Genomic DNA, 11,133 nt, shown 5'->3' with positions numbered 1-11,133 from the left:
GTTCTGACCAACTGTGTGCAGCTGGTGGATTTCAGGCTCAAATATTCTTGTGTCTCCTATCCTGTTTTACGAATCAATGCTCCAGCATCCAAGTTGGAGGCTGCAAGTGGACAACTGCAAAATAGGCAAAACAATTCCTGCAGTCACTGCGAATCAATCTGTTGTTGAGTTGGTTAGGTGGACAGTGGTATCCCCAACCCACCAAGGTTCAAATCCTGGTGCTCGCATTATTTCTGGATTTATTTCTGGATTTCCGGCGATACGCTTTCAGTAGGGGTAGGGTATGTGTGTGTGCGTTCATAGAAGTGAGTGTATACGCGTGTATATAAGCGCTTGTGTCTGTACTGATGCTCAAAAAAAAATTCCTGCAGTCACTGCCTTGTCTTGAAACTTTTGTTTGTGGGGGTCAGCCAACCAAACTATATTATGGTGGGGTTTTTTGATTTTTTGCCATCAATTACTTTGCATTTTGAGAATTTGCCACTTCTTACATGGTAATTGATCTGTGGCCACTCTTTACATCGGACTTTGATTTTTTGCCCTCTGTCGGATGGGCCCCACGTATAATGATCGAAACACCCATGCTCCCAGATTGACGGGAGAGGAGCTCTCGGTCGCTCGTCTCATCCCCTTCCTCTCGCGGGCAGCAACACCAGGAGACCTCGGCGGCTACTCGACGGGGAGTCGCATTTGGTGGTCCTCGACGACGGACGTCCCTGCCTCCCTGGTCGTCCGCGGCGACTACATCCCCGCGAAGTTACTCCTCTCTGTCCCGCTCCCCCTCCCACGGCAGCCGGCGGTTACATCCCGGGATGTGCTCTTTGTTGGGGAACGTAGCAGAAATTCAAAATTTTCCTACGTGTCACCAAGATCTATCTATGGAGAGACCAGCAACGAGGGGAAGGAGAGTGCATCTACATACCCTTGTAGATCGCTAAGCGGAAGCGTTCAAGTGAACGGGGTTGATGGAGTCGTACTCGTCGTGATTCAGATCACCGATGATCCTAGTGCCGAACGGACGGCACCTCCGCGTTCAACACACGTACAGCCCGGTGACGTCTCCCATGCCTTGATCCAGCAAGGAGAGAGGGAGAGGTTGATGGAGATCCAGCAGCACGACGGCGTGGTGGAAGTAGCGGGATTCCAACAGGGCTTCGCTAAGCGCTGCGGGAGGAGGTAGATGTGTCACGGGAGGGAGAGGGAGGCGCCAGGCCTTAGATTGGTTTGCTCCTCCTTTTCCCCACTATATATAGGGCCAAGGGAGAGGGGGAGGCGCAGCCCTTGCCCCTTCCTCCAAGGAAGGGTGCGGCCAAGGGTGGGGAGGAGTCCATCCTCCCCAAGGCACCTCGGAGGTGCCTTCCCCCTTTAGGACTCTCCCCTTTTTCTCTTCTCTTGGCGCATGGGCCTCTAGGGGCTGGTGCCCTTGGCCCATATAGGCCAAGGCGCACCCCCTTCAGCCCATGTGGCTCCCCGGGGCAGGTGGACCCACCCGGTGGACCCCCGGGACCCTTCCGGTGGTCGCCGCATCAATCGCAGTCGCATCATGCCGCCCAACAAGGTCCAGCCGCAGGGGTCTCTTCTCCTGCCTGTACAGCAGCGAGCGCGACGAACCCCATAACTTCAACTTCAAGGCCGCCCGCGGTGAGTGCGACGGCCCCCCCTAACTTCAACTTCAAGGCCGACCTCCTCGACCTCATCCCCGACTTCTACGAGGAGGCATTCGACCGGCTGCCCGTCCAAGACATGTCGGACGCCGTCGCGGATCAACTATACGAAACCATGCGCGACGGCAGCCTGTCCCTCGGCCTCCTGGACCCCGTCTCCAACATCATCCTCGGCACCCTCGCCCTCCTCCCGCGCGACGACTTCCGGCCAAAGGAGGTGCCGCCCGCCAAGAGGATCAGGAGGTCCAAGAGGCTCGCCGGCATGGGGCAGCCCAAGGATCGCTTGTCGTCCGCAGGGTTACCTGGCGCAGAGTTGCTCAGGCGTCCCGCCAGGCTCTCGTCAGGTTGATGACGAACTACTTCGGATGCATCACCGAAGAACAGGCCACCCGCTACCTCCACTGGGCGGGCGCCGACCTCGCCCGCGCCGTCCTGCTCGTCGAGCATGATCTATACGCTGCGGAGCTCGTGCTCCCTGGCCCTGCCTCCGAGAGGACTCAGGCCGCGCTCAGGTGTGCGGCGATGCATGTGTGCCATTCCGCGCCCGACGTCCTTGTGCGGCTCCAAGTGTCACCTTTGCCACGTCAACGACTCCTCGCCGCCGCCCCCTTCCTAAAGCCGGGAGGGCCGAAGCTCACCGTTCATAATGTTAACACCAACATGGATCTGCTGCGGTACCAGGACGACGGCCCCCTCGACCTCCAGGTGAATTTGCTGCCGGGCGGGAGGGTGGGTAGTCGTCTACTACCGGAACCTCAAGCCCAGTGAAGAAACATTTGAGGTTTCCAAAAGCACGAGCTCCATGGACGGCTTCGACATGGTCACCATCAATGTCGAGCGGCATGGCGACCACTTCGTGTCCTTGCGGTCTCATGAAAACAAGAGATCCATGATATCAGCATGTCTGGCAAATGCCGTGAAAACATCTCATAGGCGTGGGTTATTGGACAACTGTGGCGGTGATGCCTGCGAGTACACCCAGTCTCTCAAGACGAGGCTCCACGCCATGATCCACACCTTCTATCTCAAAGTCGTCACCATGCTACCCTCTGCAGGGCTTAGGCTCATCCGCGACATCATGTTCGCCAGCCCACTGCTATGGCCCCATGGACCCCATCTCCATCATCATCCTCAACTCCATTTGATACAACATAGTGTGCCTGCTCCCACATGCAGACACTGAGATCCAGGTGTACGACATCCTCGACACCCTCTCCTTGCTTCGCGTGGAGGTCCGGTCCTTGGAAGGCCTCATCGCCACCGTTCGTGCAAACCCTGAGTCTGGATCATCCATGCAGTGGGTGATAGAGCACCTCTGCTGCAAACAATGTGACTTGTCCGAGGAGACGCACACACTACAACAGTTTGTTGCCGCAGCCGCAGCGGGTTGACATCCACGGCCCGCTGCACTAGGATCATTCCTCACGTCGTCCCTGACACCCGGCGTGTTGCTTGACCTACAAAACTTGCTGACCACTGGTACCAATGATGTGATATCACGTGAATCTCTCGATCAAATAGAGCACATTCTCCGAGACATCACACCACCGTTGGCTCCCGAACCTCGCAATGAGGAGGCCGAACTTTGCACGGAGGCTAAGGTGATTCTTCTAGAAAAGAGATCATGGTATAGGAAGATGAAGTTATACATTCGCTCTGGGGTCGCACAAGCGCTGCAAAAATATGCATCGGAGCATCCTTGGGTACATCAACCTGGCTTTAATTTGTTTGTGTTCATCGTCATTTATTTGGTACATACGTAGTACATATATATTCCATACATTTCTATATCAGTTGACCTTTGTTGCTGCTTGTTTTAGGAACCAAAGTATGCAACGAGTGTTATCTGTGGCGTGGAGTCCACTTCGGAATCCTTGGGCAGGGAATGCTGCCACGTTAACTTTGTGGCTGCTCCCGAATCAGGGGCCCATAACCAGTTTTTCTTCGCCCAAGTCAATTGTTCGTTTCCTTATCAGAAGACAGAACCAAATTTCTGCTGCCCTCTACTCTTCACGCACACCACTAAGTCCCCGTTCCTTGAGCACCTATATACGCAGGTTTTTGGTTTTCGTCCGGTTTTTCATAAATTAACTTGGCAATTCTCTTCTTCATTTAGCAATGAGGCAAAAGTTTTGGCTCAGTTTGAAAAAATGCAGGTTTTGAGAATTAAAGAGGAGAATCCCCCCCCCCCTGCTTTGTCGAAAGGGGGCAGCTACGCGTCTGCCGGGTGATGTTTACAAAACATCCGCCGCCTTAGTAGCCGTAGGATCGTGAGCTAGCCAACCATCTGATCTTCTTTCAGTGAGCGTGCATCAACCTTTGCAACAAAGCTTGTGTTGCGCTCGGCGCTTTGCAACACGATTCTTGTTGCGTCCTACCGAACCTTCTTTTTTCTAAAACAAGGCATGTGTTTCAGAAACAAGATCTCTGTTATAGAAAAAAAAACTTTGCTCTTGCTTGTTGCCGAAATGAAAAAAAAACCCTCACACTAACGTCATCAAATGTCTGACGGGCATTTTAACCTTTTCGGCAAAGATTATGTTGTAGAATATTCTGCAACACAGAACATGTTGCAGAAACGTCTGTAGATTTTTTTGCAATAGAGTTTGTTATAGAATATTTTCTGCAACGAAGATCGTGTTGCGGAAACATCTATAGAATTTTATTTACAACAGAGTTTGTTATAGAAATATTTTCTACAACAAAGATCATAGGTGATGCTGTGGAAATATTTGCAACACGGATACTATTGTAAAAAAATTGTAATAGAAGTTGTGTTGCAGAAAACATTTGTAACATATGTCATGTTGCAGAAATATTTTTGGGCTTCGCTTTTTTGCAACATAGGTGATGCTGCGGAAAGACTTTTGTAACATAGGTAATGTCACATAATGTTTTTTTTTGCAGCATAAATGATGTTGCGGGAAAAAAATTGCAACACAGGTAATGTTGCAGAAATTTTTGCAATGAAGATGGTGTGCAAAAACATCCCCACATGTTACTGATTCATGTGGTAGGAACACAACTATTGTTCGTCCTCGTCGCTTGCAACTTCGGCATTGCAATTGCAATAGGGAGGCGGCCGGTGATGGTCGGGGACGACACAAAGGAGGTCAGCGGAGGCACGACTGCCCAGCAGGCGCCGATCGTCGGCGGCAGCTGACACCATAGCGGCACCCTCGCCCGAACTCATCTATGGCTGCGCTGCAGACGGCGTCCGCGGCTGACCTCGTCTACGGCTGCCCAGTAGACGTCGACTGGCCAGGGCAGTGACACCGGTGCCCGATCTCGTCTATGGCTACCTTGCGTCTGCGAATACATCAACGCCTACGCCCAGGCGCTTGTGACCATCTTATCCATTCCCTTGCATATCGGAGATGACGAGAAAAAGGAACCGCTTGCTATAGTGGTTGGTGGCCCCAATGCGAGATACGCGTCGCGTGGAACAAGGGGCGGATAATGGGGTGGAAATTGGTCGGTTGAACCAGAGAGTTTCCCATCTTTTATTCTTACAAATATAATTCATCTTGTGTTAAAAAAAAACAAATATACTTCATCTTTCCAACTCAAAAAAAGATATGTCATCTTTGATTCACAAAACCTAATCACGAATCCCATTGAACCGATTAACGAACCCTATGCCCGGTTCGTGAATCAGAGAAGTATACTTCCTATTGAATTAGATTCACTGGAAGTGGTGAATCTTGAATCAAGACCCGTATCGCGAATCGAGAGAATCACGAATATGGTAACTATCGTATTATTTGCCGTACAAGGTTCAGATAGATTTTGTCGTACGTTTAGCATCGTTCATGCTGGGTTACTTTCCTTGGCACCTTGCTCCAACTTCCACATTCGGGGTCGGTACTTCCACTGTAAACAATTTACTAAAGTACTCACCCATGCATTTAGCTTCAAATATATATCTGTACCATTCTATGGTGATTTCTACCTTCCTCTGTCGTCACTCGTCTCCAAGGAATCAATGGCCTATGATTCTGACTTAATAAGGACACGGTGTTATTAAGGGTATGTTTGGGACTGCTCCACTTAATCAAAATCAGGTACACTCGACCAAATCCACTTTAGAGCAGTTCCATCCAGGAGTTGCAGCTCCATCATAGAGCAGTTTATCATGTTTGGTTTCCAGCTAGCCCCAGCTTCAAGAATGGGTAAGATGTGTTAGGGGCTGCGTGACGTGGGAAAAAACGAATAATATCCACTTACCAATGGTAGCGGTGGGTGATTTTTCATCAACTCATGAGGGCTTTTCAACTTAGAGTGTTCTTGAAGCATGCTCTGAAGAACTTCACGAAAGCAGGAACTTATACCTCATATTCTAGTGTTTTTTTAACAGAACATCATAAAGCTACTCGTTTAGCTTGCATCTTTTTAGAGGAGCTGAATTTTCAAGAGCGGGATAGTCCAAACAGGCCCTAACTATGTGGCCGGGAACAGAGTCTACCACCTTTCCATGCGACCCGGAATAGAGTCTACCACCTCATCCGAGTAAGAGCATGGTTAATAGTACAGCCAGCTGATGGCTATATGATGTTGACATGTCATCTATAGCCAAGGTTATAGCCGGCACGTACAATAGTTAAATGTTAAGATGTCCTACTTTATTAATGTATGGCTCACATACCACTTTCACATAGTGCCTAGGAGCATGTGTTGCAGTTGGCTCTTATTCTGTAGCTAGTTCCTCTTCTCTCTTCTCCATGTTAGCAGAAATATACTCCCTCTGTTCACTTTTGTAAGTCGTTTAAGACAACTGAAATTGAACTGTTTTAGGTGTTGTCTTATAAATGTCTAAAAGGTCTTATAAAAATGGATGGAGGGAGTAGCATTTTAACTCATATAGCCCGCTTACATAAGCTTATTGTAGTTGCTCTAAATATACGGGCGACGCTATGCGTCGGCCGGCGGATAATTAGAAAAGATGCCGGCTTGCTGACCATTGGATGTAACGTTAACGGATGTCCGATCTAGGAGTACTCCGAAAGCAGCCATCTCTTTGGAGGGGCGTCGTAGAAGGCCCTCCGCAACAGCTAGCTTGTTGCAATCATCCGAGCATGTACTTCTTTATTTTTTACAATAGAGGTCTTTTTTTTGCAACAAAAGTCTTGTTGCATATTTATTTATTTTTGCAACAAGGGTCTTGTTGTAGAAATTTTTCGCAACAAAGGTCTTGTTGCATAATTTATTTATTTATTTTTTTGTAATAAAGGTCTTGTTACAGCAATTTTTCGTAACAATGGTCTTGTTGCAGAAATTTTAGATATCGACTGCAAAAATCCTTTTGCAACAAGGGTCATGTTGCAGAATTTTTTGCAACAGAGTTCATGTTGGAGAACTTTTTTGTAAATACAGACCATGACATGAAGGAGATGGTTCTGACGGCAGGAAGAGCCACGGCCGAGCCGGGCGTTGCTGCGACAGCTTGAGGTGGTCACGGGCATGGCCGAGGCTGGCGTTGCTGCAGGAGCTTGAGATGGTGGGGCGAGCGTTGCTGAAGGAGATGATGGTGGCTGAGGCGGGTGTTTCTGCGCACGGGAAAAGGTTGAGGAAGAGATAAGATTAGGGAGAGAAACGTGGGTAGTCCAGTAGGCCACGTGTTGCGCAACCAGGACGGCGGACGCGAGCGTGATAATCCGCCGGTTGATGTTAATCATTTCCTTTGTCGAAAAGCCTTATGATTTCTTTTGCGACCTTTTCGTCTTTTGATCTTATATAAGATGCTTATTCTTGTTTTTCTGCAACCAACGATGCTTACTTGTTTCGTCCAATCATAGGAAAGGCCTTATGCTTTGTCAAAAAGCCTTATGCTTGCTGCGATCAAGTTAACTCTCTTGTTGTCCTTGAGTTAATAAAATGGCTTGTGCCCGCAGCTGAGATCATGTTAGCTGGCTTAGCTAATTCGGTTTCATATGTCTTGTGTACACCTCTGAATCTTGCTATACATCATTTAGGCCATGTTATCGATCAATATAACTTGAATATACTCCCTCCGTTCCAAAATAGATGACTCAACTTTATACTAACTTTAGTACAAAGTTGGGTCATCTATTTTGAGACGGAAGGAGTATGTAGCAATTCCGATATAAATTAAAACATTTGTGTGTTCTTGCAAAGCTGCAGATCGCGTGCAGAAAATTTCAGCATCTTAAGATGTTTTTGGGATACACTTTCTCTAGTAACCTTTATTGTGTCAAGCATGGTTGCTTAAAACTGTCACTGTTTTATGGTGTGGTCAGTGGAACCAATGCAAAATAGACATGGTTTGCCAAACATTTCACTTGGAAGAATTACTGCTGGAGCTGTTCTCTTGTGACTGATACATAATCAATTCTGGTTTTGGTGACAGGCCGTTGCTTCTATGGAAAGGGATCCGCGAGGAAGCTTGTTTTTCTGCAACCAACGATGCTTGCTTGTTTCGTCCAATCATTGGAAAGGCCTTATGCTTTGTCGAAAAGCCTTATGCTTTCTGCGATCATGTTAACTCTCTTGTTGTCCTTGAGTTAATAAAATGGCTTGTGCCTGCAGCTGAGATCACGTTATCTGGCCTAGCTAATTCGGTTACATATTCCTTGTGTGTATGCCTCTGAATCTTGCTATACACCATATAGGCTAAGCTATCGATTAATACTACTTCAATATATGTAGCAGTTTCGATATAAATTAAAACATTTGTGTGTTTTTGCAGCTTTGCTGCTGATTGCGTGTAGAAAATTTCAGCATCTTAAGATGTTTTTGGGATACACTTTCTCTAGTAACCTTTAGAGTGAATTCTGGTTTTTACCCCCTATTTTGACATTTTTGACACTAATTACCTCATTTAGCCGGATTTCATCCGTTTTACCCCATTTAGCAAAAGTGTTACCACAATTTACCCTAATCTAATTTTTGTGTGCGTTCTGACTGGCTGGCATGCCACGTCAACAGTTTTTTTCTAACTATTTTTCTTGCTACTCAGCTCGTTTCCTGTTTGAAGTATTATGATGGGACGACTATACTTGTTCGGTGTGGCATATTACCATTAAATAAATTATCGAAGAATTTTTTACTGATATAATTTAAAATCATGTATGTTTTTCTTCATTTATCATATAGGGCCTTAAGTATGCATGGTTTTATGGATTAGATGTGTTGAAATATACTACTTTACTTACTCTGATACACCTAGAAATCTGAATATCTAGGTAGCAAATGTGTTAACAGGAAGAGTGTTAATACATGTATAAGTGATAGCATCTGTTGCTACTTGCTAGCTGTAAAATAATTTTGGATCTTTGTATCTTATGATGCATGCTGAAACATGTTTATTTACCTTATTAGAGTAGATTATGATTTATTATGATTGCAGCCACTAATTCATTTACATTCTTCCTGCACAAAGCGGATGGCAATCAAGATGTGGAGTGTTAGGGCATGTCCAGCCGCGCCCCCAGGAAGGCCTCCCCAGGCGTTTTTTTTTGCGCCGGCGCCGAAAAATCGGCCCAGTCGCGCCCCCAGGAGTCCGATTTTCGTTGGCTTGGGCCGAAAACAGCGCCGGCGGACGCAGGCCGAACCCGGCGCGCTGGGGGCACCCGGGGGCGCCGGGGCGAACTGTTTTGGCGTGAAACAGCCGCGGGCCCGCCGCGTCAGTGGCTCTGCCCTCTTCTCGGCCCTTCGTCGTCCTCATCGCCTCGTTTCCCGCGGCGAATCAATGCCAAAGCTGCCACGCCGGTTAGCCTGCGCCACTGATGCCTCACGGGCGGCGCAGTGAAGACCGGATGACGCGCGTCCCTCGCCCTCCCTCGCCCGCCACGCGAACTCACGGCGGCTCGCGCACGGGCGGCGCCTCGGCCTAGATAAGACGCGCCCCAAAGCACTCGGCGACTCATACTCTCTCGCCGTCGTCGTTCCTCCCTCGCCTCTCTCTCGCCGTCGTCGTTCCTCCTTCTCCTCTCCCTCGCCGTCTCCAGCACCCATGGCCGAGCGCTTCCCAGGCGACGGCGCGGCGGCGAACGGATTCGGCCGCCGCCATCTTCACGAGAGCGAGGCTCGCCTCCTTTTCGAGGCCGAGTACCCAGTCCCGCCGGACATGCGGGTACCCGGGGCGTGGAGGATCAGCGACGGCGGCGTGCCGGTGCCCCCGATACCCACTGGCGCGACGCGGCGTGCGGAGATCGCACGCATCCGCTCGTCCCTACCGCGTGCGGCGAGGGAGGGGCCACGGTACGTCCCCGACAGCCCGCTCTGGGAGCCCTACTTCTGCCGCCGTCACGCCGAGCAGCTCGAGGCCACCAACGGCGTCGAGCCCTCCGGCAGGCTCAACGCCGTCGGCCGGCGTCGGTGGTGGGGCATGCCCGGGCGCACGTTGGAGGCCGTCCTCGAGTACATCGAGGGCGGCAACACGGCGCGCCTCAAGTACCCCGCCCCCCTTCCTTCTCACGCCGCCGGGGAAGCTCCTGGACCCCGAGGCGCATGGAGACCGGGGGGTCCTCCTCCTCGTCCGGCGGCTCGCCCTGCCTCCGCCCCGTCAAGCCCAAGCCGGAGCCCGGCCTCCCCGCGGAGTACGAGGAGATAGCCCAGCACGACTTCTCCGACGAGGACGCCCTGCGGTGGGCGCGGGACGACTACCTCCGCGATGAGATGGTCCGGCAGCGCCGGGCCCTGGAGGAGATCGCCGCCCGCAAGCGTGGGCGCGAGGACAAGCACGGCGTCGTGGTCCTCGACAGCGACGACGACGACGACGACGCCCCCGGACCGTCCAACCCGCCGCGCCAACCAGGGGAGGGATGCAGCAGGGACGGCGGAGGCGTAGGCGGGGGCGGCGACGACGATGACGATGACGACGACGACGGCGGCGGCGGTGACTACACGCGGTTCTACAGCCTCCTCGGCATGTAGAACCGCGTGGGCGGGCAGCGAGGGAGACGGCGGGGGTAGCCCGCGGTAGTTTTTTTTCTTTTTTTGTAAAATATGTTTATGTTTGAACGAACTCGCCAATGTTTACGTTAAATTTGAGTCGTTTTTGCGCCGTATTTGACTTTTTTGACTAACCGTGGGCGCCGCGACTGGGGGGCATCACGCCCCCAGTGCGCGGTTTAGCGCCGGTGCGCCCCCAGGGGGCGATTTTTTGCCCCTCCTGGGGGGCCAACGGCTGGAGATGCCCTTAGGCATATTTTACATGTCCGTGGATATAAGAATCCAGAGCTAGAGATGATTGAGAGGGGTTTCATTAGTTATTTAGATATAAAGGATAAGATCAAGGAATTGGGTTCCAACCCTTGGGACAACGTTTATTACCATAAGAAGGTGGCCAATGGGAACTCCATGGTTGAGTTAACAGATGATGCAGGCATGATGAACATGCTAGAGGAATTTGATGCTTATACGAAAATCAGTTTGCATGTTTGATTGGGGCGAGCAACGCAAACGAGAAGTCACTGGAGGCGAGCGTGGCGCACGGCCGACTTGGGCG

The 11,133-nt window shown here is 50.4% G+C and overlaps 1 pseudogene; it reads left to right on the top strand.

Annotated features, from left to right (window-relative positions):
* Positions 1-550: 550 nt before the first annotated feature.
* LOC147967469 (uncharacterized) lies at positions 551-4,827 on the top strand (annotated as a pseudogene).
* Positions 4,828-11,133: the final 6,306 nt, after the last annotated feature.

Source organism: Triticum urartu, chromosome 5A (assembly GCF_056163025.1).
Source record: "Triticum urartu cultivar PI428250 chromosome 5A, HENAU_Tu73, whole genome shotgun sequence".
Lineage (NCBI taxonomy): Eukaryota > Viridiplantae > Streptophyta > Magnoliopsida > Poales > Poaceae > Triticum > Triticum urartu.
This window is presented reverse-complemented; position numbering and strand designations above follow the sequence as displayed.